The sequence below is a fragment of the Nyctereutes procyonoides genome, unplaced genomic scaffold (assembly GCF_905146905.1).
Source record: "Nyctereutes procyonoides isolate TBG_1078 unplaced genomic scaffold, NYPRO_anot_genome, whole genome shotgun sequence".
NCBI classification, from domain to species: Eukaryota; Metazoa; Chordata; class Mammalia; order Carnivora; family Canidae; genus Nyctereutes; species Nyctereutes procyonoides.
The window spans coordinates 27,297,094-27,322,573 of record NW_026575142.1 but is presented as its reverse complement, the minus strand read 5'-3'; the positions used below and the strand labels follow the sequence as shown (position 1 = coordinate 27,322,573).

General features: G+C 40.4%; 1 non-coding gene across 1 annotated transcript; it reads right to left on the bottom strand.

The window, feature by feature from the left end:
* Window positions 1-22,889: 22,889 nt before the first annotated feature.
* Window positions 22,890-22,996, bottom strand: LOC129499001 (U6 spliceosomal RNA). Its single transcript, XR_008662269.1, has one exon. It is a non-coding gene; the product is annotated as a U6 spliceosomal RNA (small nuclear RNA).
* Window positions 22,997-25,480: the final 2,484 nt, after the last annotated feature.

Below are 25,480 nucleotides of genomic sequence, written 5' to 3'. Positions count from 1 at the left end.
TAAGAATATAGGGCAAAGCGATCTGGACCATCCGGATGTCTCATAGAACTTCATATTGATCCATTACATCAATGATATTAGGTTAATTGGAGCTGATGAATAAGAATGGTTAATAGACTGGAAGACTTAGTAAGACACACACACTCCATGTGAGATAAGCTCTATCAAGAATAAGAATTCTGACACATAAATAAAATTTTTGTAGTCTTGTCAGTGGTATGCCAGGGCATTCCTCCCAAAGTAACAGACAAATCATCGTACCTTGACTTCCCGCTGCAGAGTGGGAACTCCTATCTGCGATAGGTTGCTCTCAGTTCTAGAGACAGCATATTCCACACCAGAGAATACTTATCTAGCTCACATGCCAGGTGACAAGAAATGATGCCAGCTCTCTGTAGGTGCTAGCACAAAAAGGAGTTCTTCAGCAAATCCAAGCTGCAGTGCAAGCAGCCTGGCTGCTTGAGCCACACAGCCCTGCAGGTGTCATGGTATTAGAGGTAAGAGGCAGGACAAGATGCAATGTGGAGGCCCTGGTTTATGGTGGGTGCCAGCAGGAGAATAGTGGCACAGACTCCCAAGATTCTGGCCCAAGAAGCATTATATACTTAAAACAAACAAATAAACAAAAACTTCAGGCCTGCTAATGGACATTGGTACAGATGGAATGCCTGACCATGAGACACTAAATGACCATGCTTCCAGAACTGCCCATCAAGAGCTGAGTTCATATAAGGTTGCTTGAATCCCATAACAGGGATTCATGTAGTAAGATGAGCAGGAGCTCACACATGAGAAGGACGAGAGAGCAAAACCAAGCTGCAGAAGCCAGTAGCCCATGACCTTCACCACTGTGCACCAGCACCTCGCCCTCACCACACTATGATCATATTGGGAATCTCTTATCCTCAGCTGACGGAAGAGCAAAATCTACAAGCTCAGTTTACAAATAGAACAGCTTAGTATGCTGGTGCGTAAAAATGGAAGCAGCTGCACTGCAGCCTCTTTCGGAAGTGGCTTTGAAAGACACTAGTTAGTGAAGGAGAATCCTCCTAATGGGCAGAGGTTTGGGCGATGCACCTGTTTACCCACTTTGTGCCCGAGAGTGGCCCGAGGTTACAATAGATCCAGATTCACGGGCTGGCACAGAACAGAGCAAGGAGGTAGATGAGCATGACGGCAGTGGGAACAAAGTATGAAAATCTTTGCGTTGTACACTAATGCTCACCAGAGAGCGGCAAGCAGGCAGGAAGATCTAAATGGCCAAGTAGACACAACTGGTCCATCAGTCTCTGTCACCAGCTATTTCAGTGCTGGCTCAAGGGGTCCATGAATACAGTGGCCCTGGGGGAGAGAAGGATGGGATAGTTGGGTCCAACAGCATGGCTTCCCTCTCACCAAGGCTGACTGGATTGTTGCTGTCATCAGATGCCCGGGGGTCATCAGAACACACCAATGCTGAGCCCCTGATACAGTGTTGTTCCTCAAGGACACCATTGGTGACAACTACGTCGAGTCCCTTCTATCCTGGAAAGGCCAGAGTCTTGTTCTAACAAAGAAGAAACACATACGGGGAGCAGGTTTGCTTCCTGCCTGCAAGGCCTCGGTACCGCAACTATCCAAGGACTTATGGAATATTTTATCTCCAAGAAAGGACCCTAGATTACATTGCACCAGAGCAGGGAGCTTATTTTACTACACAAGATGGTGTGGGAGGGGGAGCCCGACTGGCTCAGTTGGTAGAGCATATGACTCTTGATCTCAGAGTGATGATTTCGCTCCTCGTGTTGGGCATAGAGATTATTTAATAAAGTAGCATTTTTTTTTTAAAAGAGGACTTATGGGAGTGGACCTATGATGATTGGGCCTACTGGTCATACCACATACAATACCAATCAGAAGCCACCTGCCTTATCAGGTGCATTAAAATGGTCTTTTGAGTACACAGTTGAGATGCTAGCTTAGACACAACCTTTTGTGAGAAAAGGCATCTACCTTCCAGAAGATGGAATCCAAGAAAATTTATGTGACACTGTATCCCTGAGTAAGATTAACACATAGATCTGGTAACTGAGGGATGGAAGTAGGAGTGATCTCAATTACTATGTCTCGCAATGATCTGCTGGGGAGTTTGTCTTTTTTGTCCCCATAATTCTAGACTCTGTAAGGTTAGAGGTTCTGGTTTCCAAAGGGGCATACTTTTGCCAGGGGACCTAGCAAGTGTCCCATTGAAATACAGACTGCGATTGCCACTACAAGTGCTGCTAGACACTCGAGTTTCCTCGTGTCCAGGGACTGGCAAACAATGAAAGGAGGCACTGTCTTGGAAAGGGTAATGGGACCTTCATCTTCAAGGGGCAGTAGAGATGCTTATAGAAGGGATGAGTATGGCTGGCATCCAGATAGTCAGTACACTTGAGTGTGTTTTTGTACTCCTTTGCCCAATTGTGATGATAAACGGACACGTCAGCAACCCTGGCCTCAAGAGGGCGTGGTGTCCAGGATCGAGTAATGCCCCTTAGGTATGGGCGGCTGGGTAACACCAGTAGATAATCAACAGAAGTAGTGCTGAGGGAAGAAGAATCCAGAATGGATATTGGAGGAGAAAGATGATGAGTGTCATGGTCCTCAGACCAGTTCTAGTGGTAGGGACTACAATTTGTCCCACTAACCTTTCCCTTCTAAGTTTCTTTCGGAAAGAGAGGGACATTAGAATCCTGGAAGAATAACTCTCCAAATATATACATAAATGTTTCGGAGTGGCACTTTGGGGAGACGAGAATGGACACGGATGTGAGCTACAAAGATCCCCTTCAAGGAAAAACTTTCCTTGAAGCTGTTCCGTCAGCTTCTTTAGACTTCTCAGCTGCCTTGCTCGGGAACACACCGTTTGCAGGGTATCCTACATCCAATGACTTGTCACGTGAGGGCGTAAAGGCCTAGCTGTTTAGAGTTACTGTGGAACAACTTTGATATGTGTGTTCCGGAGTTCCCACTGAAGTTAGTTAAGACTTTGCTAGAACCACATCATAGTTCAGCTTCTCCCTCTACTCAATCACACTTCCTTCCCCTGCTTTCCATGAATGTCGATTTTTAACAACTAGGCTTCTTACTACACTTTACCTCAGACTTTGCTTCCGGGGCTCAACCTATAATAGGGGTTAACCCTATTCCGAAGATGTGAGGAGAGTGTCCTCAAAGCGACACCACCTGGAATGGGACGCCAGAGCTGATCAGGGTGAGGAAAGCATTTATGTGGAAGTGAGAATGACAGCAGCATTCGGAGATTTCCTACACAGTGGAATTAATGAAACAAGCAAATATGAATTAATTCATTAATGAAAATAAAAGAGAAAGGGTTTTATAAAAAGTTTCTGGGTCAGAGAATTCTCCAGGTCAGGCGAAGAGGTTTCACGCCCTGGGCTGCAGGCGGCGCCAAACCGCTGGGCCACCAGGGCTGCCTTCTGTTTATCAGACGGGTGGTGCCCTGGGTGTAGCGGGGTGTATCCCCGTGGATCCAAGAAGACTTTTATTCTGGGGACAGTGTAGACGGTCGGCAGGACCCCCAGAGCTCTCCGCCGTGATACCTCCGCGCCCCTCCCCTCCCCGCCCCTCCGCGGGCGCCCACGGTGGCTTCGGGACCAAGCGCGTGGGCTCGGGCTCCTCGGGCTGGAGAAGGGCCGGAACCCCCGCCCCGGCGGCGCCCTGCGGGAGCGGAGCATGAGGGTGCTCCGGGCCCGAGGCCTTGGGGCAGCCTGGGACCCCTCGCCAACCCCGACCCCCAGGTCAGTACTTGAAAGTCGGTGGAAGCCGTTTTCTCAGGTCGGAACAGGGGGTGTAACTGCAGCGAAGGCGGGGTACGGGCTGGGTCGGGTCGGGTCCGGGCGCGCCCGGGGCGGCTCGGGCGTCTTCATGCGCACGCGCCCATCCCGCCAAAGACCTGACGCGGCCGCGTGTGTGCGGGAGGGGGGGGTGCAGCTGCGGGACCCCGGGGTGCGGGGGTGCGGCTGCGGGGCCCCGGGGTGCGGGTGGTGCGGCTGCGGTGCCCCCGGGGCGGGGGTGTGTGTGGCTGCGGGGCCGCGCTGGTGCCAAGGGTGCACGTAGCGGTCAGATGTGCGTTAGGTGCAGGTCCGTGGGGCTCCTGGGGGCCGGTGGGCTGGGGCCGAGACTGCAGGGTGCGGGCATCGCGCCCACCCGTCGCCTGCCGCCCCCGCCGTGCTCCTGCCTCCGTCAGATACAGAAGGAAGAGCTTCAGGGCGGCCCGGGGCGCAGCGGGTCAGCGCCGCCTTCGGCCCAGGGTGTGATGATCCTGGAGACCCGGGGTCGGGGCCCGCGTCGGGCTCCCTGCACAGAGCCTGCTTCTCCCTCTGCCTGTGTCTCTGCCTCTCTCTCTCTCGCTCTCTCTCTCTGTCACGAATAAATGGATAAAATCTTTAAAAAAAAATCTTCAAAATAAGTGCACACTGTCTTCCACTCTGGGGAACCCGGGCTCCTTGCGCCTTGCGGAGAGCGGGCGCCCGTTTGCTGAGCGCCCTGAAGGCTCAGACGCGGGGGATCCGGGGTGGGGGCCGGGCCGGGCCTTGGGTCCCCCAGGCCTGCGGGCCCCCAGGCGATGTTGCCTCCCAGCTGAGGAGGCCTGAGCTTAGGGAGCCTCGGTGCTGTCCCGAATTCCCTGCCGCTTGCCTCGATTTGACCAATAGGACTCCCCTCCGGGGCCGTGGGCCCAGGGAGCCTCAGGCCCTTCTGAATGCCCGTCGCGGGTGGCTCGGCCTCGTCTTCCTACTTAGCTCCTTAGGGACACACGTCCCGGGTCGGCTCTGAGCTACTTGATTTCAGAGACTGGATTTTGCTGATCTTTGCATTCCTCGCACTAAGTCCGGTACCTGCAACATAGTAATTACCCATTTAAGGGTTTTTGCGTGGGCACGTTTGAGTTGAACCGAACCAATAAAGGAATCACAGCTGGTACCAACGTAAACTGCCGGGCTCATCCCATTACCGGGACCGGGACAGGGAGTGTCCACGTCGGGGAGGGTTAAAAGGGAAACGGTAACACAAATGCCCACCAGTCAGGGAATAGCTACAGAAACTATGATACAGTCATACTATGGAATACTCCACGCCGATTTAAAAAAAGAGACGGCCCTGTATGTACTGAAACAAAAATCTACAAAATATATTAAGATTTTTTTAAAAGGGGGATCTCTGGGTGGCGCAGCGGTTTAGCACCTGCCTTTGGCACAGGGCGCGATCCTAGAGTCCCGAGATCGAGTCCCGCGTCGGGCTCCCTGCATGGAGCCTATTTCTCCCTCTGCCTGTGTCTCTGCCTCTCTCTCTATGTCTATCATGAATAAATAAATAAATCTTTAGAAAAATAAAAAAAATATTTTTTTAAAAGAACATTATAACTGTACATGTATTTGCAAGTCTGTGCGTGTGTATACTTATGTGGGCATATGTATACATATATGACTGTGTAGTAAACGTGTGTATTCCTTTTTTTAAAAAATATTTTATTTATTTATTCATGAGAGATACAAAGAGAGAGAGAGAGACGCAGAGACACAGGCAGAGGGAGGAGCAGGCTCCATGCAGGGAGCCGGACGTGGGCCTCCATCCCGGGACTCCAGGGTCACACCCCCGGGGCAGAAGGCAGGCGCTAAACCGCTGGGCCACCCAGGGTACCCTGTTTATTCCTTTTTGTGACAGACTCTGCTGTTTGCCCACCCATTGGCCTTTCTACCTTCTTCCTTGCAGCAATATGTCGAATCCCAGGGCATGAATTCTATATGATTGGTCTAAACCATCATGGCAATTCCAATTCTCTTTGACTGTAGTTGGTCTAGAGCCATGTCACCAAGTCATGCTCTGTTGAGAACTTTAGGAAATCATTATGTTCCCAGAGAAAGGTATGAAAAGAAAGTCTTTTGCCCACTCTTACTCCCTTCCTGTGTAGGTGTTACTCAAAGCTGATGTGTGAGACTTTTATGCTTGGAGTTCCAGCAGCCACTCTAGGACCACCATGGGAGACCTGGTTGACATACTGATGATGACCCAGGAGAAAGATGGGAAAAGCCTAGATCCTTGACTTCACCATGGGCTTCCAGAACAAGTAGGGACCACCTACTTCCATTTTGCTCTCAATTGAGGAAGAACTGTCCTAATAGTTGTTAATATTGGTTGAGTTTTCTGTTTTTACAGCCAAAATTATCCTATTTGCTATGTGCTATTACTATTTCACAGTGATATTATTTGAGCATTCCCTTTTGCGTTTTTTTTTTAAGATTAAAAAAAATTTTTTTTAAGATTTAAAAAATTTATTCATGAGAGACACACATGGAGAGAGACAGACATAGGCAGAGAGAGAAGCAGGCTCCATGCAGGGAGCCTGATGTGGGACTAGGTCCTGGGACTTCAGGGTCACGCCCTGAACTGAAGACAGATGCCCAACCCCTGAGCCACCCAGGCATTCTTAATTACAAAATGTATAATACATATATTCTTGTTCTCTTCAATTTCCTGCCTTTTTGCCTTGTATTTCATCCACATATCTTCCACAAGTTTTCTTACTTTAGCTTTGGACCATCTCCATAAGCATAACAAGAAAGAGTCCACGTTGCCAAAGCCCTGTTGGATTCCCAGTAAAACCAGACCTATCTCTGTTTCCCTTTACTTTCCACCTGAAATTTCGGATAGCTTTATGGGTCCAGTGAATACCTGGGATTTTTTCATCCTCTTGTGGATATTATTACGGACAAATAATCATAGATATAAAACTATGATGAATTGAAGTATGGTGACTTTCAGACATTTGATTAAAGTTTAGGTGAGTCCAAGAGTCACATTGTATTTGAAATCTCTCATCTGATTCCAATAATTTGCTTAAATAAAGATGTATCTGATAGTACCAGATGGAAAGATCTCAATATGGGGGAAGAAACCTTCACCGTTACAACAGGTATGGGAGAGCGGGTGTTGAATGAGTGGGGATGATAGATAGAGCCATAGGAGACCAAGTACCATTGGCTAATCAGGACATTTTATTTATTTATTTATTTATTCATTATTTATTTATTTATTTATTTATTTATTTATTTATTTATTATCAGGACATTTTAAAGTCATAATAAGAGGTGCAGGTGCCTGGATGGCTCAGTTAGTTAAGCCTCCAACTCTTGGTTTTGGCTCAGGTCCGGACCTCAGGGTCCTGAGATCGAGCCCCTCATCAAGCTCCGTGCTCCACAGGGAGTTGCTTGAGAGTCTGTCTCCCCTCTGCCCCTCCCCACCACTTGCGCGCTCTCTCTCTCTCTAAAACAAATAAATAAATATCCAAAGTCATAATAAGAACATTGACTCCCTTCATAAATACTTTGTTATATTCAAGAAGTCAGGCTAGAACTTCAGGGAGCAGAGTCCCCACCTTGTCAATTAATATTTTTATGACCTTTGAAATTTTCCTTCCTTCCTTCTTACTTACAGAGTGGGATACCAGGATTGTTGTGAGGCCCAAAGGAAATTATGCATGTGAAATTACTTGAAAAACAAAATTCAATGGGAGATGTTCAAATGGAAATGTTAGCCACTTTCTTTTTTAAGTTATTAAGCTCCAAGAAGGAGAGAGATCTTTCTGACCATAAACAGATATTCTCATCTTCCTTCCCTTTTTCCCAACATACAAAATGTGTATACATTAGTGAATTAAAACTTATTTGGCCTCAGGAGTCAGAAATTTGGATTTGCATTTTGGCTGTTAATGCTTGCTCAGTTTTGCATGATCTTAGACAAGTCACACTTCTGTCAGTCTTTTACTATGTGTAAGGCAGGGGGTCCTCCTTACTTGTGCTCTTTCCTTCAAAGGAAAGATGTCACACTTCAGTAGAAATAAATGCAAACTCTTGGAAAGATTATCTCACAACCCTTCTCAGGAGACACCAGGAATGGGGCCAGTTGGTAGACGGGCAGGCACTTCTAAGTGATGTGAGTCAAATGGCCACAGGGCATAAACTCAGATACTTAAAATCTGCTGATAGGGGTGCCTGGGTGGCTCAGTCCATGAAACATCTGGTTCTTGAGTTTGACTCAGGTTATGATCCCAAGGCCATGAGATTGAGTCCCACATTGGACTTCAGGCTCAGTGGGGAGTCTGCATGAGATTCTCTCCCCCTCTTCCTCTGCCCCTCCCCTCTACTCTAAAATAAATAAATAAATCTTAAAACCTACTGGCAGAGAATCCTTGGTGAGGATCAAGTTTTCCAAACAACCAGAAGTTTTCTTTGTCTTCAGACATTTTCTTGTCATCCTAGTAAAAAAGTGTTAAATATCACTTAACGATTTCCTAAACAATGGAATTATTAAACCCAATTATTTCTTTTAAGTGTACAATACAATGATTCAACAATTGTATATATTACTTAGTACTTATCACTCTAATTGTACTCTTTATCCCTTTCACCTATTTCTTGTTTTTTTTTTTAAGATTATTTATTCATGGGAGACACAGAGAAAGGGAGACAGGTAGAGACACAGGCAGAGGGGGAAGCAGGCTCCATGTAAGGAGCCCGATGTGGGACTCGATCCCAGGTCTTCAGGATCACACCCTGTGCCAAAGGCAGGCGCTAAACCGCTGAGCCACCCAGGGATCCCCTCTTTCACCTATTTCACCTATACCCTCACCTCCTCTCTAGCAACCACTAGCTTGTTCTCTATATTTAATAGTGTTGTATTGTCTTTTTTCTTTGTTTGTTTTTCTTTGTTATATTCCACATATGATTGAAATCATATGGTATTTGTCTTTCTCTCACGTATTTCACTTAGCATTATATTTTAGAGATCCATTCATGTTGTCTCAAATAGCATGATCTCATCCTTTTTCATGGCTGAGTAATATTCTATTCTCTATATAGTATATATAAAATGAAATGTTTTATATATAACATATATTATATATATAAACGAGATACATATAATATCTTCTTTATCCATTCATCTATTGATGAACACCTGGGTTGCTTCTATATCTTGGCTATTACAAATAATACTATAATAAACATAGGGGTGCATATGTCTTTTTGAATTGACATTTTCATTTTCTTTGGGTAAATATCCAGTGGCAGAGTTACTAGATCATACGGTATTTCCATTTTTAATTTGCCATCTATATGTCTTTTTTTGAAAAAAATGTCTATTCTTGTCCTCTGCCCATTTTTAAATTGGATTATTTGATTTTTGTGATATTGAGTTGCATAATATTTTGGCTATTAACCCCTTATTGGACATATCATTTGCAACTATCTTCTATTCAGTAGGTAGCTTTTCATTTTGCTGATGGTTACCTTTGTTATGCTAAAGCTTTTAACTTTGGTGTAGTCTCAATAGCTTAATTTTGCTTTTGTTTCACTTGCCAGAGAAGACTTTTCTTATAATGTTTTTATCTGGTTTTAGTATCAGGGTAATGTTGGCCTTGTAGAATGAATTTGGAATCTTTCTTTCCTCTATTTTTTAGAGTAGTTTGAGAAGAAAAAGTATTAACACTTCTTTAAATGTTTGGTAGAATTGACCTATGCAACCATCTGGTCCTGGACTTAGGTTTGCTTGGGATTTTTTGATTATTGATGAAATATCGTTGCTAGTAATTAGTCTGTTCAAATTTTCTATTTCTTCTTGATTCAGGAATATAACCATATATGAACAGACATTTCTCCAAAGAAGACATCCAGATGGCCAATAGATACATGAAAAGATGCTCAACATCATTCATCATCAGGGAAATTCAAATCAGAACCACAACGAGATAACACCTCACACCTGTTAGAATGGCTAAAATCAAAAACATAAGGAACAATAAATATTGGTGAGAATGTAGAGATAAAGGAATCCTCTTGCATTATGCTTAGGAATGCAAACTAGTGTAGCCACTGTGGAAAACTGTTGAAGGTTCTTCAAAAAGTTAAAAACCAGGTGGCACAGTTGGTTAAGTGTCCCACTCTTGGATCAGGTCATGATCACTAGGTCTTGAGAATGAGTTCTGCATTGGACTCTAAGTTCAGTAAAGAGTCTGCTGGAGTTTCTCTCTCTCTCTCTCTCTCTCTGGCCTCCCCACCCTTTCTCTCAAATAAATAAATAAATCTTAAAAAAAAATAGAACTATCCTACCACCAAGTAATCACACTTGGGAGTAAATACTCCCCAAATACAAAAACACTAATTCAAAGGGATATGTGCACTCCTATGTTTATGGCAGCATTATTTACGATAGCCAAATTATGGAAGCAGCCCACATGTCTATCAATAGATGAATGGATAAAGATGTTGGTACATATACACAATGGAACATTATCCAGCCATAAAAAAGAATGAAACCTTGCCATTTGCAACAACATGGATGGAGCTTGAGAGTATAATGCTAAGTGAAATAAGTCAGTCAGAGAAAGACAAATACCGTATGATTTCACTCTTTTGTGGCAATTAAGAAACAAAACAAATGAACAAAGGAAAAAAAGGGAGAAATAGAGACCAGGAAACAGACTCTTAACTGTAAGAGAACAAACTGAAACTTACCAGAGGGGAGGCCGGAGGGGGAATGGGTGAAATAGGTGTTTGAGATTAAGGATTCATTTGTGATGAGTACCAGTTCTTGTATGGAAGTGTTGAATCACTGTATTGTACAACAGAAACTAATATAACACTCATGTTAACTATAATGGAATTAAAATTTTAAAAATAATAAAATAAAAATAAATTTTAAAAAAGGAATATAACCACAAAATAACAACCTAATAATTATAAGTATTTATGCACTCAACATGGGAGCACCCAAATACATAAAACAACTATTAATAGACATAACAGAAGAATTTTTTAAAAAGATTTTATTTATTTATTCATGAGAGACACAGAGAGAATGGTGGAGACACAGGCAGAGGGAGAAGCAGGGTCCACACAGGGAGCCTGATGCGGGACTTAATCCCAAAACCCGGGATGACGCCCTGAGCTGAAGGCAGATGCTCAACTGCTAAGCCACCCAGGAGTCCCTAAAGGAAAAAATTAATAGTAGTATAATAATAGTAGGAGATTTGAACACCCAACTTACATCAATGGATAGATTGTTCAGACAAAAAATCAACAAGGAAACAGTGGCTTCATCTTTTTAGAAAATATTATTTTATTTTATTTTTTGAGAGAGGAAGAGAGAGTGCAAGCAGGGGATGGGGAGGGGCAGAGAGAGAGAGAGAGAGAGAGAGAGAATCTCAAGGAGGCTTCATGCTCAGTGTAGAGCTGGACTCGGGGCTCAATCTCATACCTCTGAAATCATGACCTGAGCTGAAATGAAGAGTCAGACATTTAACCGACTGAGCCTCCCAGGCACCCCGGAAACAGTGGCTTTGAATGACACATTGGACCAGATGGATATAACAGATATATTCAGAAAATTCCATCCAAAAACAGTGTAATACACATTCTTTTCAAGTGCACATGGAACATTCTCCAGAATAGATCACATGTTAGGCCACAATACAAATCTCAACAAATTCAAAAAGATTAAAATCGTGTCATGCATCTCCTCTGATCACAACTGTGTGAAACTAGAAATCAATCATAAGACAAAGTCTGGAAAGAACACAAATACACAGAGGCTAAATAACACGCTACTAAACAGTGAATGAGTCGGGATGCCTGGGTGGCTCAGTGGTTGAGCATCTGCCTTTGGTTCAGGGCGTGATCCTGGAGTTCTGGGATTGAGTCCCACATTGGGCTCCCCGTAGGGAGCCTGCTTCTCCCTCTGCCTGTGTCTCTGCCTCTCTCTCTCTCTCTCTGTGTGTCTCATGAATACATGAATAAAATCTTAAAAAAAAGACATTAAAAAAAAGAATGAGTCAACTAAGAAGTCAAAGAGTAGATAAAAAAAAATAGTTGGAGAGAAATGAAAATGAAAACACCGTGGTCCAAAATCTTTGGGATGCAGCAAAAGCTGTTCTAAGAGGGGAGATTAATACAAAACAGACCTGCCTCAAGAAGCAAAAAAATCTCCAACAACCCAGTCTTACACCCAAAAGATCTAGAAAAATAACAAAGCCCAAAGTTAGTGGAAGGAAGGAAATAACAAAGATGAAGGCAAAGTAAATGAAATAGAAACTAAAAAAACAATAGAACAGACCAATGAAACTAGTAGCTGGTTCTTTGAAAAGATCAACAAAATTGATGAACCTTTAGCCAGAGTTATCAGAGAGAGAGAGAGAGGACTCAAATAAATAAAATCAGAAATGGAGGAGAAATAACTGACATCACAGAAATAAAAAGGATTATAAGAGAATATTATGAAAAATTATATGCCAACAAACCAGACAATCTAGAAGAAATGGATGAATTCCTAGAAATAAATAACCTTCAAAAATAGAATCAGGAAGAAAACCAGCAATGGTTAATTCTAAAAGCCCAACTCCCTTTTCTTAAAAATTATTTTTCTTCTTTATTTGAGCCAGAGCAAAAGAGATCACAGAGGAGAGGGAGAAGCAGACTCCCCACTGGGCATGGAGGCCTATGTGGGGCTCGACCCCAGGACCCTGAGATCAGAACCTGAGCAGAAGACAAACTCTTAATCGACTGAGCCACACAGGAACCACCCAACTCCCTTTTTATTGATAGATATTTTATAACCTGCTTATAATTCTGTCATTAAATACATAGCTTAAATAATTTTTTTAAAGATTTTATTTATTTATCTATGAGAGAGGCAGAGACACAGGCAGAGGGAGAAGCAGGCTCCCTGCAAGGAACCCAATATGGGACTCGATCCTGGATGCCAGGATCACGACTTGAGCCGAAGGCAGATGCTCAACCACTGAGCCACCCACATGTCCCTTAAATAAATGTTTAAATAAATATAACCGACATATGTATATAATTTCCAAAAAAGCAACACAGTGCTTAATTATAAATACAAAATGGTAATAAAAGCAAAGTTGTTTATAATTAAAAAGTATTTACTGCAATATGTAAAAGTCTAGGTGTAACTAGTAGACATGACAACACAGTGAGAGGTTTGCATCTATAGATAGAATCATTGTAAATGAGACCACAGTAAATGTTGACTGATAGAAATGTGCTATACTGGAGACTCAAAAACTATGTGCAGCATTGCCACTCACGATGTGATTTTCCTAAATGTTGAATAACATTTATGGTAAATTTCTAACAAAATATTCCTAGAAAATGGAAATCTATTAAACGTGTGCAGAAGATATTTGGTATTTATTTGTAGAATGGAGTTAGGTTCTAAGTCTAGATAGTTAAAAACCCACTTTCCCCTAGATATATGTCTTGGTGGGTCTCAGAAAGGAAGCAGGAGAGGAGGCAATTCTTACTGCATGAGACTGCGCCATGCACTTTAAGAAGTGTTATATTTCCAGTACCAATCCACTAAATACTAGTAGCTCCTGTTATTTTGATATTATAAAAACCTTGCAACAAATGTCTGTAATGCTTTCAAATAGTAATATCATGCTTATTGCAAACTTCTGCTATAAGCACTATCTGGCACTCAGTGTGTGTTTAATTCCTGTTTATTGATGGGATGGATGAGTGAATGTGTAAATATTGTACTTCAAAAAATAACTTTAGCTTCTGATGACAAGTAACAAAGAACTCAGCTAACTCTACTTTAGACAAATTAGGGTTTATGACTTCTTTTTTAACAAAGAAGTTTAGAGTTAGGCCACCTAGTTTTGGTGCCACAGCTCGTAATGTTGTCATTGTCTATGGTTCCTATTTTCCTTCCATTTTGCCACTTGGCAAATCTGTTCTTTTATCAACTCATGAATTAAAGATCACCACAGCACCTCTGCATCTTATATGTGTATTCAAAGCAGAAAAGGGGAAGGAAGAAGAAAGGATCATTGCTAGCATTGCTAGTAAATTTTCTTTTTTATCCTATTGGCCAGAACTGTGTCACATAGCTAGTGCTGGTGGCGAGGGAAGCTATGATCCTCCCACTGAAAGTAATATTCTCATATAAAATGTAAAACACAAAGAAAAAAAGAAACAAAATCGTCCAGATACATCACTGAGCTGCCAAGAAGTAAAGATTCTAAGGATCTAAAAAGTCAAGTGAACATAGAACTCCTAGTAGGTAAGGAAGTACTAGGCATGGCTTTTGCCTTGGACAAATGTGTCAAACCCCGGTGGTGTTGTTATTTCACTTCTTGTGTTTTACAGGAAGTGGGGGTTGGGGACAGATGATAACATTTAAGGCCCGCCCAATGTATGAAGTCTAATAGAGTCTGACTCAAAGTTGGAAAATGAAAAGGCAAGGCACTGATTAGTAGAAAATATTCATAAAACTTTGTAGTCAGAATATATAAAAACTACAAATCAGCATCAAAAAGAAAAATAATTGAATATTTTAAAAGGACAAAGGTATTGAAAAGACCCTTCAGAAAAAACAATACACTTACAGCCAATAAGCACATAGAAAGATACTCAACATCCTTAGTCATCAGAGAAATGCAAATTTAAACTATCCTACATCTATTAGAAGAGTTAAAATTTGAAAAAATTAACCAAACCAAATGTTAGTGAGAATATAGAGCAATTAGAACTCTTATACACTGCTGATTGGAATATAAAATATACAAATATTTTGGAAACCATTGGGCAGTGCCTTACAATGTTAAACATACACTTACTATATATCCAAGAGAAAGGAAAACATATATCTACACAAAAGCTTGTACTTGTGGGGCACCTGGGTGATACAGTTATTAAGGAATCAACTCTTGGTTTCAGCTCAGGTCATGATCTCAGGTTGTGAGATTGAGCCCTGGTCGGCTCCACACTCAATGTGGATTCATTTAGGACTCTCCTTTCTTCTGCTCTTCCTCCACATCTTCTTTCCCTCTGCATCTAAAATAAATAAATAAATAAATAAATAAATAAATAAATAAATAAATCTTTAAAAAAAAACAAAAACAAAATCTTATTCTTGAATGTTCATAGCCACATTATTAATAATAACCAAGATGTAGAAACAACACAACTGCCCATCAATTGATGAATGGCATATCACAAAATGTGGTATATCCATATGCTGGAATATTATTCAGCCATGAAAAAGAAGCTGCTGATACATGCTACAAAATGGATAAACTCTGAAGACATTATGCTAGGTGAAAAGAAGCCAGACCCAAAAGCCACATACTGTATGGTACTATTATATGGCATATGTCCAGAGTAAGCAAATCCATACAAAGAGAAAGTTAGATTAGAGGTTGTTAGGTGCTGGGAGGGGGAAAAGGGAGATAACTTCCAATAGGTATTAGGTTTCTTTTTGGAGTGATGAAAATGTGGAATTGGATAGTGGTGATGCTTGAACAAGTATAATAAAAATCATTGAATTGTACACCTTAAATTGGTGGAGTGTATGGTATGTGAGTTATATTCAATGATGCTGTTATAAAAAAGAACAACAAAATCTATATAAGGATCAATGGCATTTCCATCATCCCAAGATTACCAATGCCATCATCTTGGTGCATAGACTTTTAAACTCATTTCCATACATCATATGTACTTTTTTAAAGAATAAAAATTAGGTCATACCATGCAAAAAAAAGTATTTTTGACTACAACATACAATTTTAGATTTATAAAGTGATGTCAGACTGGACATCATTTTGTATATTGAAATAATCTTGTGCCCCCATCATAAATCTCACTTAGTAAGGCATAAAATCTTTTTATATGTTTTGCCAAATTTAGTTTATCATTATTTGATTGAGGAGTTTTGATTCTATATTTATAAGGATATAAATTTGAAGTTTTCTTTTCTGATGTGTTTGTCCTGCTTTAATATCAGGGAGATACTGGCCTCAAAATATAAATTAGGAACTGTTCTCTCCTCTCTTATTATCTGCAAAAGTTAAGAATGGTATTACTTCTTCTTTAAATGTTTGGTAGAAGTTACCAGTGAGACCATAAAGTCCTGGGCTTTTCTTTGCTGAAAGTTTGTTGATTACTAACTTAAGCTATGTACTTGCTACGTGTCTTTTCAAATTCTCTATTTCTTCATCAATTAACTTTGGTTGTTTCTATGTTTCTAGGAATTTGCCCATTCCATTCAGATTCTCTACTTTGTTGGCCTATAATTGTTCACTGTATGCCTTATGTCTTAGCCATCTCAGGCTGCTATAACAAAATACTGCAGACTGGGTGGTTTAAACAGCAGAAATTTATTTTATGGTTCTGGAGGCTGTAGAGTCCAGGGTGCTGATTTGGATCCTGGTAAGAGCTCTCTTCTTGGCTAATAGACAGCCACCTTCCCATTATGCTGTCACATGGTCTTTCTTCAGTGCACGCACATGTCGAAAGAGAGAAAGAGAGAGGGAGATCTTACTTTCTTCCTCTTCTTCTATGGTCATTAATTCCTTCATGAGAGCCCTATCCTCATGATTTAATCTAATCTAATTACCTTCCAAAGGTCCCATCTCCACATCCTATCCACCTTGCGGCCAGGGCTTCAACATACGAATTTTGGAAGGGGGGGACACAAACATTTAGTCCATGATATTCCACCCTGGGCTCCCTCAAATTCATGTTTTCTCACACGCAAAATGTATTCTTATCTATTCCAACAACCTGAAACATCTTAACTTGCTCTAGCATCAACTCTAAAGTCCAAAGTCTCATTTAAATATCTAAATCACACATAGTGGAACTCAAGTATGATTCATCTGGAGACAAATTCCTCTCCAGCTGTAAACCTGTGAAACCAGACAAATTATGTGCTTCCAAAATACAATGGTGGGACAGGCACAGAATAGACATGCTTATTCCAAAAGGAAGAAATAGGATATAAGGAAAGGGTAATGGGTCCCAAGCAAGTCTAAAACCCAGAAGTGAGTTCCATTAAGGCTTGAGATTACTGTCTTTAGTTTGATGCTCAACCTTTAGGACCATTAAAGCAGAGATCTTGCCTCTGAGGCTTTGTTGGACTGGGGTTGTGCCCCAAAGACTGACAGTCTCATTCCCAAGGCACGTCAGGGTAGCCCTGGCCCACAGCCCCGCAGGATGGCTCCAGTCCCCAGACCCCTATCAGAGGCCATCTGATCTGTTGAAACCAAGTGGTGGCTCTGATGATCTCTGAACCACTTTTGGGTCATTTTGTCTTTTACTTAAAGAATAGTACATGTCCTATAGGGCCTAATAGCACTATCATCCAGTCTTGTGAATTTATCATAAAGACCCATGGCCTTTCTTTACTTTGTCTCATTTCCATTCTCTTCAGTTCAAACTGGTAGTACTTCTCTTTGTATAATTCCATAAACTCCTTATCAAGAGATAGTCCAAAGGCACCTGAGTGGCTCCGTGGTTGAGTGTCTGCCTTTGGCTCAGGTTGCAATCTCAGGGTCCTGGGATTGAGTCTTGCATCAGGATCCCCATGGGGAGCCTGCTTCTCCCTCTGCCTGTGTCTCTGTCTCTCTCTCTGTGTCTCTCATGAATAAAGAAATAAATTCCTAAAAAAAAAAAAATGATAGTCCAGTCATAGTCCATGGTGTTCTCTTTAATACACGTGATCTAATTTTTTGTAATATAGACAAGTGGAGAGTTTTTCAAATCCCCAAATTCAGATTCCTTTTTGCTTAATAATTTCCTTAATAATTCCTCCTTCAATTCATTCCTCTCTTGTATTTTAGTATATGTGGTGCCGAAGCAAGCACTCTCTCGTATTTTAATATGAGGAGTCAGGAGGAACCAAGACATACATGCCTTCAAAACTTTGCTTAGAAATCTTTTCAGCTAATCCCAAATTTCAAGATATACTACAAAGTGGTAGTAATCAAAACAGTGTGGTACTGGAACCAAAATAGACACATACACCAATGAAACAATAGAGAGCTCAGAAATAAACCCATGATTATATGGCCAATTAATCTATGACAAAGGAGGTAAGAATATAGCATGGGGGAAAAGACAGTCTCTTCCATAAATTGTGTTGGGAAAACTGGATAGCTACATGTATAAGAATGAAACTGAACCATTTTCTCACACTATACACAAAAATAAACTCAAAATGGATCAAAGCCAGTGAGACAGGAAACCATAAAAATCTTAGAAGGAAACATGGATGGTAATTTCTTTGGCATTGACTTTAGCAACTTTTTCTAGACATATCTCCTCAGTCAAGAGAAGCAAAAACAAAAATTAACTATTGGGACTACACCAAAATAAAAAGATTTTACATGGCAAAGAAAAGCATTAACAAAACAAAAAGGCTACCTACTGAAAAGGAGATATTTGCAAATGATATATTTGATAAAGGGTTATTATCCAAAATATATAAAGAACTTGTATAATGCAACACCAAAAAAATCCCAAATAATCCAATTTAAAAGAGGCAGAGGACATGAATAGACATTTTTTCCAAAGGACATCAGATACCCAATGGGTGCATGAAAAGATGCTCAACATCACTCATCCTCAGGGAAATGCAAGTCAAAACCACAATGAAATATCACCATACACACCTGTCAGAATGCCAAAAATCGAAAAAGGAAAGAAATAACAAGTGTTGGTGAGTACATGGAGAAAAAGGGACAGTCTTGTGCTGTTGGTGGCAATACAAACTGCTGCAGCCACTGTGGAAAACAGTATGGAGATTCCTCCAATATTTAAAATGGAGACACCATTTGATCTAGTAAACTCCACCACTGGGTATTTACCCAAAGCAAACGAAAATGCCAATTCAAAAAGATATATGCACCCCTATGTTTACTACAACATTCTTACAATACCCAAAATATGGAAGCAACCCAGGTGTCCATTGATAGATGAATGGATGAAGAAGAAATGGTCTACATAAACAATGGAATATTATTCAGCCTTAAAAAAGAATGAGATCTTGCCATTTGCAACAACATGGATGGATCTAGAGGTTATGATGCTAACTGAAATAAGTCAGAGAACCACAAATAACATGACTTCACTTATACGTGGAATCTAAAAAATAAAAACAAATGAATAAACAAACAAAAATCAGAAATGCTGCCATAAATACAGAGAACAAACTGATGGCTGCCAGAGGGGAGAAGGGTGGGATGGGCCAAATGAGTGAAGGGGAGTCGGAGTACAGGCTTCCACTTATAGAATGAATAAGTCATGAGGATGAAAGGCACAGCATAGGGAATATAGTCAATGATATTGTAATTGCACTGTATGTTGACAGATGGTAGCTACATTTGTGGAGAGCGCTGCATAACGTATAGACTTGTCGAATTACTGTGCTGTACACCTGAAACTAACATAGCATTGTGTGTCAAAATTTTATTTTGAAGAAAAAGAAAATAAATACAAAAAACACAAAATAAAATATATTAAAAAATCTTTTAAACTAAATATCTAGTTTCCTAACTCACAAATTCTACTTTCCATAAAACACTAGGACACAAACAATTCAGCCAAGTTCTTTGCCATTTTATAACAAGGACATCTTTTTCCCCCAGTTTCCAATAACATGTCCTTCATTTCCATCTGAGATTTCGCAAATGGCCTTTCATGTCCACATTCCTACCAATATTCTATTCATGATCCTTTAAGTCTTTTTCGAGAAGATGGAGCTTTCTCTCTGAAAAAAAAAAAAAGGGGGGGTGCCTGGGTGGCTCAGGTCATGATCCCAGGGTCCTAGGATGGAGCCCCAAATCGGGATCCCTGCTTATGCTGTTTCTCTATCTGTCAAATCAATCAATCAAACATCTTTTTTTTAAAAAAAAAGAGAGAGAGAAGATGGAGCTTTCTCTTCAGCCCTCCTTTCTGAGCTCTTACTAGAGTCTCCCTTAATGTCCATATGTCTGGCATGCACCTCCATACTCTTTTAGGTTCTTTCCATTATCTAGTTCCAAAGCCACTTCACAGGTTTAGATATTTGTTACAGCGGTGCTTACCAAATCTGTCTTAACTCAGGCTGCCATAATCAAATGCTATAGACTGAATGGCTTTAACCACAGAAACGTATTTTACATAGTTCTGGAGGTTGGAAAGTCCAAAACCAAAGTGCCAGCTAATTTGGTTCCTGGTGAGAGCTCTCCTTCTGGCTTACAGAGAGCCACCTTCTCATGGTCCTCGCTTGGTCATTCCTTGGTTGTTGCATTTGGGACAGGGGTGCGGTGGGGGAAGAGGGTTAGGGGGAAGAGAGGAGAATCTTTCTCTTCTAACTTCATTAATCTTGTGAGAGCCCCACCCTGATGACATAACCCAGCCTGAATTATCTCCCCAAGGCACCATTTTAAACCCCATCACATTGATTGTTAGAAATTCAAGATGAATTTTAAGGGACATGAACATTCAGTCCACAACACCTTATAATCTTTTTTTTTCCTGTAAGTTTGGTAGATATGTCTTTTGTTGCTGATTTTAGTAAGTTCAGTCCTTTTTTTTTTTTTTTGCTTGATTAGGCTAGCTAAAGATTTGTCAATTTTATTAATCTGTTCAATGAAGCAGCTTTTGATTTTGTTGATTTTTCTCTATTCTTTCTCTAATATCTATTTCATTTATTTCCCTCCTTCTGTTTGTTCTGGATTTAGTTTGCTCTCGTTTTTCTAGTTCCTTAAGGCGGAATGTAAGGTTATTGATTGGATATTTTTTCTTTTTCTTTTTTTTTAATATGGGCAATTACAGCTATAAAGTTCCTTCTAGGCACTATTTTCACTATATCCCTAAGATTTGGCATGTTGTGTTTTCATGTTCATTCATCTCAAAGTATTTTCTAATTTTTTGTGATATCTTTTTTGAATCTATGATTATTTATGATTGTGTTTAATTTCCATTTGAAGTGGTGCTTGAATGCTGAGTCGGTTAAGCATCAGCCTTTGGCTCAGGTCATGATCTCAGGATCCTGGGATTGAGCCCTATGGCGGGCTCCCTGCTCAGCAGGGAGCCTGCTTCTCCTTCTGTCCCTCCTCCTGCTGTGTGCTCTCTTGTTCTCTCTCTAATAAATAAAAAAATATTTTAAAAAATATCTATTTGTAAATTTGTCTCATTTCCTTCTGTTAGTAATTCCTAATTTTATTCATTGTAGATGGAGAATATACTTCACATGATTTCAATCTTTTGAAATTTATTGACATTGTTTCATGGCCGTTATAACATATGTTCTATCCTGGTAAATGTTTCACATGTACTTGAGAAGAATGTGTACTCTGTAGCTGTTGAATGGAGAGTTCTATAGATCCTTGTTAGCTGAATTATAGTGTTGTTTGAGTTTTCTTTTTGCTTGGTGACTTTTTATCTGGTTCTACCATTATGGAAAGTGAGATATTGAAATCTCCAATATTATTGTTGAATTGACCATTTTTCCCATCAATTCTGATACTTTTTGCTTCATAAATTTGGTATATATATATGTCTATAGTTAGATCTTCTTGATGAATTAACTGTATTATTATCAAATGCCCTTCTTAGTCTCTGGTACTAATTTTTGTTCTAAGGTCTGCTTTGTCTGGTATTAGAGTAGCCATTCTAGGTCTCTTCTGGTTATTGTTTACCTAGTATACCTCTTCCCATACTTGACTTTCAACTTCTTTGTATCTTTGAATCTAAAATGTGTCTCTTACAGACAGTATATAGTTGGATTTGGAGTTTTTGTTTTGTTTTGTTTTAATTTATTCTGTAAATTTCTGTACTTCAGTTCAATCCCTTTTTATATAATGAAATTTCTGATAAGGTCATGTTTACATTGGCCATTTTCCTATTTGTTTTCTACATGTCTTTTTTTTTTGTCTTTTTTTTTCTTTTGATCCTTTCTCCATTACTACTTTTATTTTAAAAGGTTATTTTCTAATGAACTCTTTTAATTTCCTTATTTCTCTTACTGTCGTTTTTTAAAGGGTTTATTTATTTTAGAGGGAGAGAGATAGAGAGGAGTGGGAGGGGCAGAGGGAGAGAATCTTCAAGCAGGCTCTCCAGTGAGCATGGAGCCCAACATAGGGCTCAATCTCACAATTCACGAGATCATGACCTGAGCCAAAACCAAGAGTCAGTGCTTTAACAGACTGAGCCACCCAGGCACCCCTCTTACTATATATACTCTTTTAAGATTTCATTTATTTATTTGAGAGAGAGAGAGAAAGAGAATGAGCATGAGAGAGAGAGAGAGAGAACATGAATGGGGAGAGAAGCAGAGGGAGAGGGAAAAGTAGACTCCTCAACAATCAGGGAGTCTGACAAAGGACTCAATCCCATGACCCCAGGATCATGACCTGAGCCGAAGGCAGATGCTGAACTAACTGAGCCACCCAGGTGCCCCATTATATATATATATATATTTTTAATTTTTTTATTTATTTATGATAGTCACAGAGAGAGAGAGGCAGAGACACAGGCAGAGGGAGAAGCAGGCTCCATGCACCGGGAGCCCGAAGTGGGACTCGATCCCGGGTCTCCAGGATTGCGCCCTGGGCCAAAGGCAGGCGCCAAACCGCTGCGCCACCCAGGGATCCCCGCCCCATTATATTTTTTGAGTCATTATCCTAGTGGTTGGTATGAAGGCTCAATTAACATTTTAATTCATAACAATCCAGTTCAGATTAATATCAATTTAATTATAATAGTATGTAAAAACCTTGTCCCTCTAGGACTCCTCCCCTTACATTTGTGCTGTTATTGTCATGTAAATTAGATCTTTTTTTTTTAAGATTTTATTTATTTATTCATGACAGACACAGAGAGGGTGAGAGGCAGAGACACAGTGTGGCAGAGGGAGAAGCAGGCTCCATGCAGGGAGCCTGACATGGGACTCGATCCCGGATCTCCAGGATCACACCCGGGGTCGAAGGCAGTGTGAAACCGCTGGGCCACCGGGGCTGCCCTAAATTACATCTTTATAGATTGCATGCCCATAAATACAGAAAATATAAAGAATGCTTTACACATTTATAAGTTATCCTTGCACAGGGGCCATTCTAATCTTTTTTGTATTGTTCCAATTTTAGTATATATGCTGCCAAATTGAGCACAACATAATCTAATATTAGCATTAAAAATGACTCTGGCTTCACTGTGAAAAACAAATTAAAGAAGAGGCCAGTCTGGAAGTGAAATGACTAGATTAAAAAATGCTGAAACATATCAGGTAAAAGATGATAGTGGACTATCTAGAGTTCAGTACTAAAATATTGGAGAAGAGATGTAGACAACAAATTTCAAAGATATTAAGAAGATAATATTAACTAGCCTTGGCAACTGGATGTATAGTCGAGCAAAAGGAAAGAGTCAAAATGACTAATTATCTGTATCATGTAACTAAGAGAATTATGGTACTATTCACGGAGAAAGATAACATTGAAATAGAAGCTTTGGGAAAAAATACAATAAGCTCAATTTTAGACTTAAAATTTATAATGCTTGTAGGATATTTAAATGAAAATAGGAGATGTTCAGTAAAGATGGGATATCTAGTTTTGAAACTTAAGTGAGCAATATGAGCTGTGCATAAAGATTTGAGAGTGATTAATATGTAGATAGTAATGAAAGTCTTTAGAGTTTATTAGAATGTCCAATAAGAATATATAAAGTGATAATAAAAGGGGACCAAGGTTGGAATCCTAAGGAATAGTAATATTTTGAGTTTGAGGAAATGAAGACGATTCATCACAAGAAAGTGAGAATAGCTTTAGAAGTATTGAGAAGATCAGAAGAGTGTGTTGTCATGGAAGTTGAAAGAAGAGAATATTTTAAGAATTGAGATGTCACATAAAATAAGGAATGTATTGTTTTCATTGGATTTGCAATAAGGAAAACCATTAATTACAGCAGTACATTAAAGATAACAGCAAATCCTTTGATTTAATCTGTTGGTGGGAGGAATAGCAATTGTCCTCTTCAGTCTGGACTGTATTCGGCTTGTATTGACCAATAAAATGCGGCAGAAGTCTGACTTTAACTTCTGAGACTGGACAGCTCCTACTTTCACAAACTTAAAACATTCCCTCTTAAAACTCAGCTTTCATGCTGTGGGAAGCCCACATATGGAGGAACCATGAGAAGGAGGACTCACTTCCAGCTAAGCTCCCAACCTAGAGCTACCACCACCTGCCAGCCATGGAATGAGCCATAGTAGATGTTCTAGTCCAGTCAAGCCTCCAGATGACCACAGCTCCACCCAATGCCACGCAGAAAAAAAATGTTTTAAGTGACCAAGTTTGGGTGGCAGCTTGTTACTTAGCAATTGATAATTTTATATTTATTACTATTTTTTTAACATTTTTTAAACATTTAAACATTTTATAACATTTTAAACATTTAAACATTTTTTAAAGATTAAAGATTTATAACACAATGTTCTGTTAAGGTATTGCAGGTATAAATTACCATGGATTGAAGAGTGACTTGAAGGCATCTGGGTGGTTCAGTGGTTGAGTGTCTGCCTTTGGTTCAGGTCATGATCCTCGTGTCCCAGGATCCAGCCCCGCATCAGGTTCCCCACAGGGAGCCTGCTTCTCCCTCTGCCTATGTCTCTGCCTCTCTCTCTGTGTCTCTCACAAATAAATAAATAAAATCTTAAAAAAAAAAGAGTGACTTGAAGAATAGGACTGGAGACAACTATTTTAGTAAGTTGATTACGAAAGAGAAAAGCTATTTAGAGTGGTATATATAAGAAAGTTTGAATTTGACAAAGGTATTGTTAGCTTTTAATATGAAAAGTTTACTTTTTTTTAATTTAATTTTTTTTTGAGAGAGCATGTGCACATGTGAGTGGTGTGGGGAAGGGGCAGAGGGAGAGGGAGGGAAAGAGAATCTCCAGCAAACTCCTTGCTGAATGCAGAGCTTGATGCTGGGCTTGATCTCACTGCCCTGAGATCATGACCTGAGCTGAAATCAACAGTCAGATGCTTAACCAACTGAGCCACCGAGGTACTCCTTCAATGTGAAAAATTTAAATGGTATTTAAGAAGGTGCATCCCTGTGCCACAGTAGCAATAGTAATATACCTATAAGACAAAAGGAAATACTTAGAAGTATGGTTCCCCAGTGACTTAGTAGAGAGGTCCTTTCCACAGAAAATGTTGAAGAAACAGAAGAGAGATGGGTTAGCTGATAGAGAAAGGTTCTGAGGAAATGAGAGAAAATGTTATCTTTTTCAGAGCCCCGCCTCCCCACCCCCCTCGACTGGCCGCAGCCCCCTCAGGAAGGATGTGACTAGTCTCCTTGCACAGGATCCATTATAGAGTCCCTGAGAGGTGGACTCTCATGTCCTGACTCCTTGGCACTCACCGTTTGCATAGCTGCTTTTAGCTCAAGCACTAATCCTTTTCTAATAAACTATCGTTAGGGTCTTAGGTTGTATTAGTTAGAATACTATATTTTGGGCCACAAGTAACAGAACATATATCTCAAAGTGGCTGAAATATAAATCTGGAGTTTGACAGTTAGTTAACTCAGCAGCTCAACTGCATCATCAAGGGCCCAGGTTCTTTCCAATATTTTGCTCAGTCATCCTC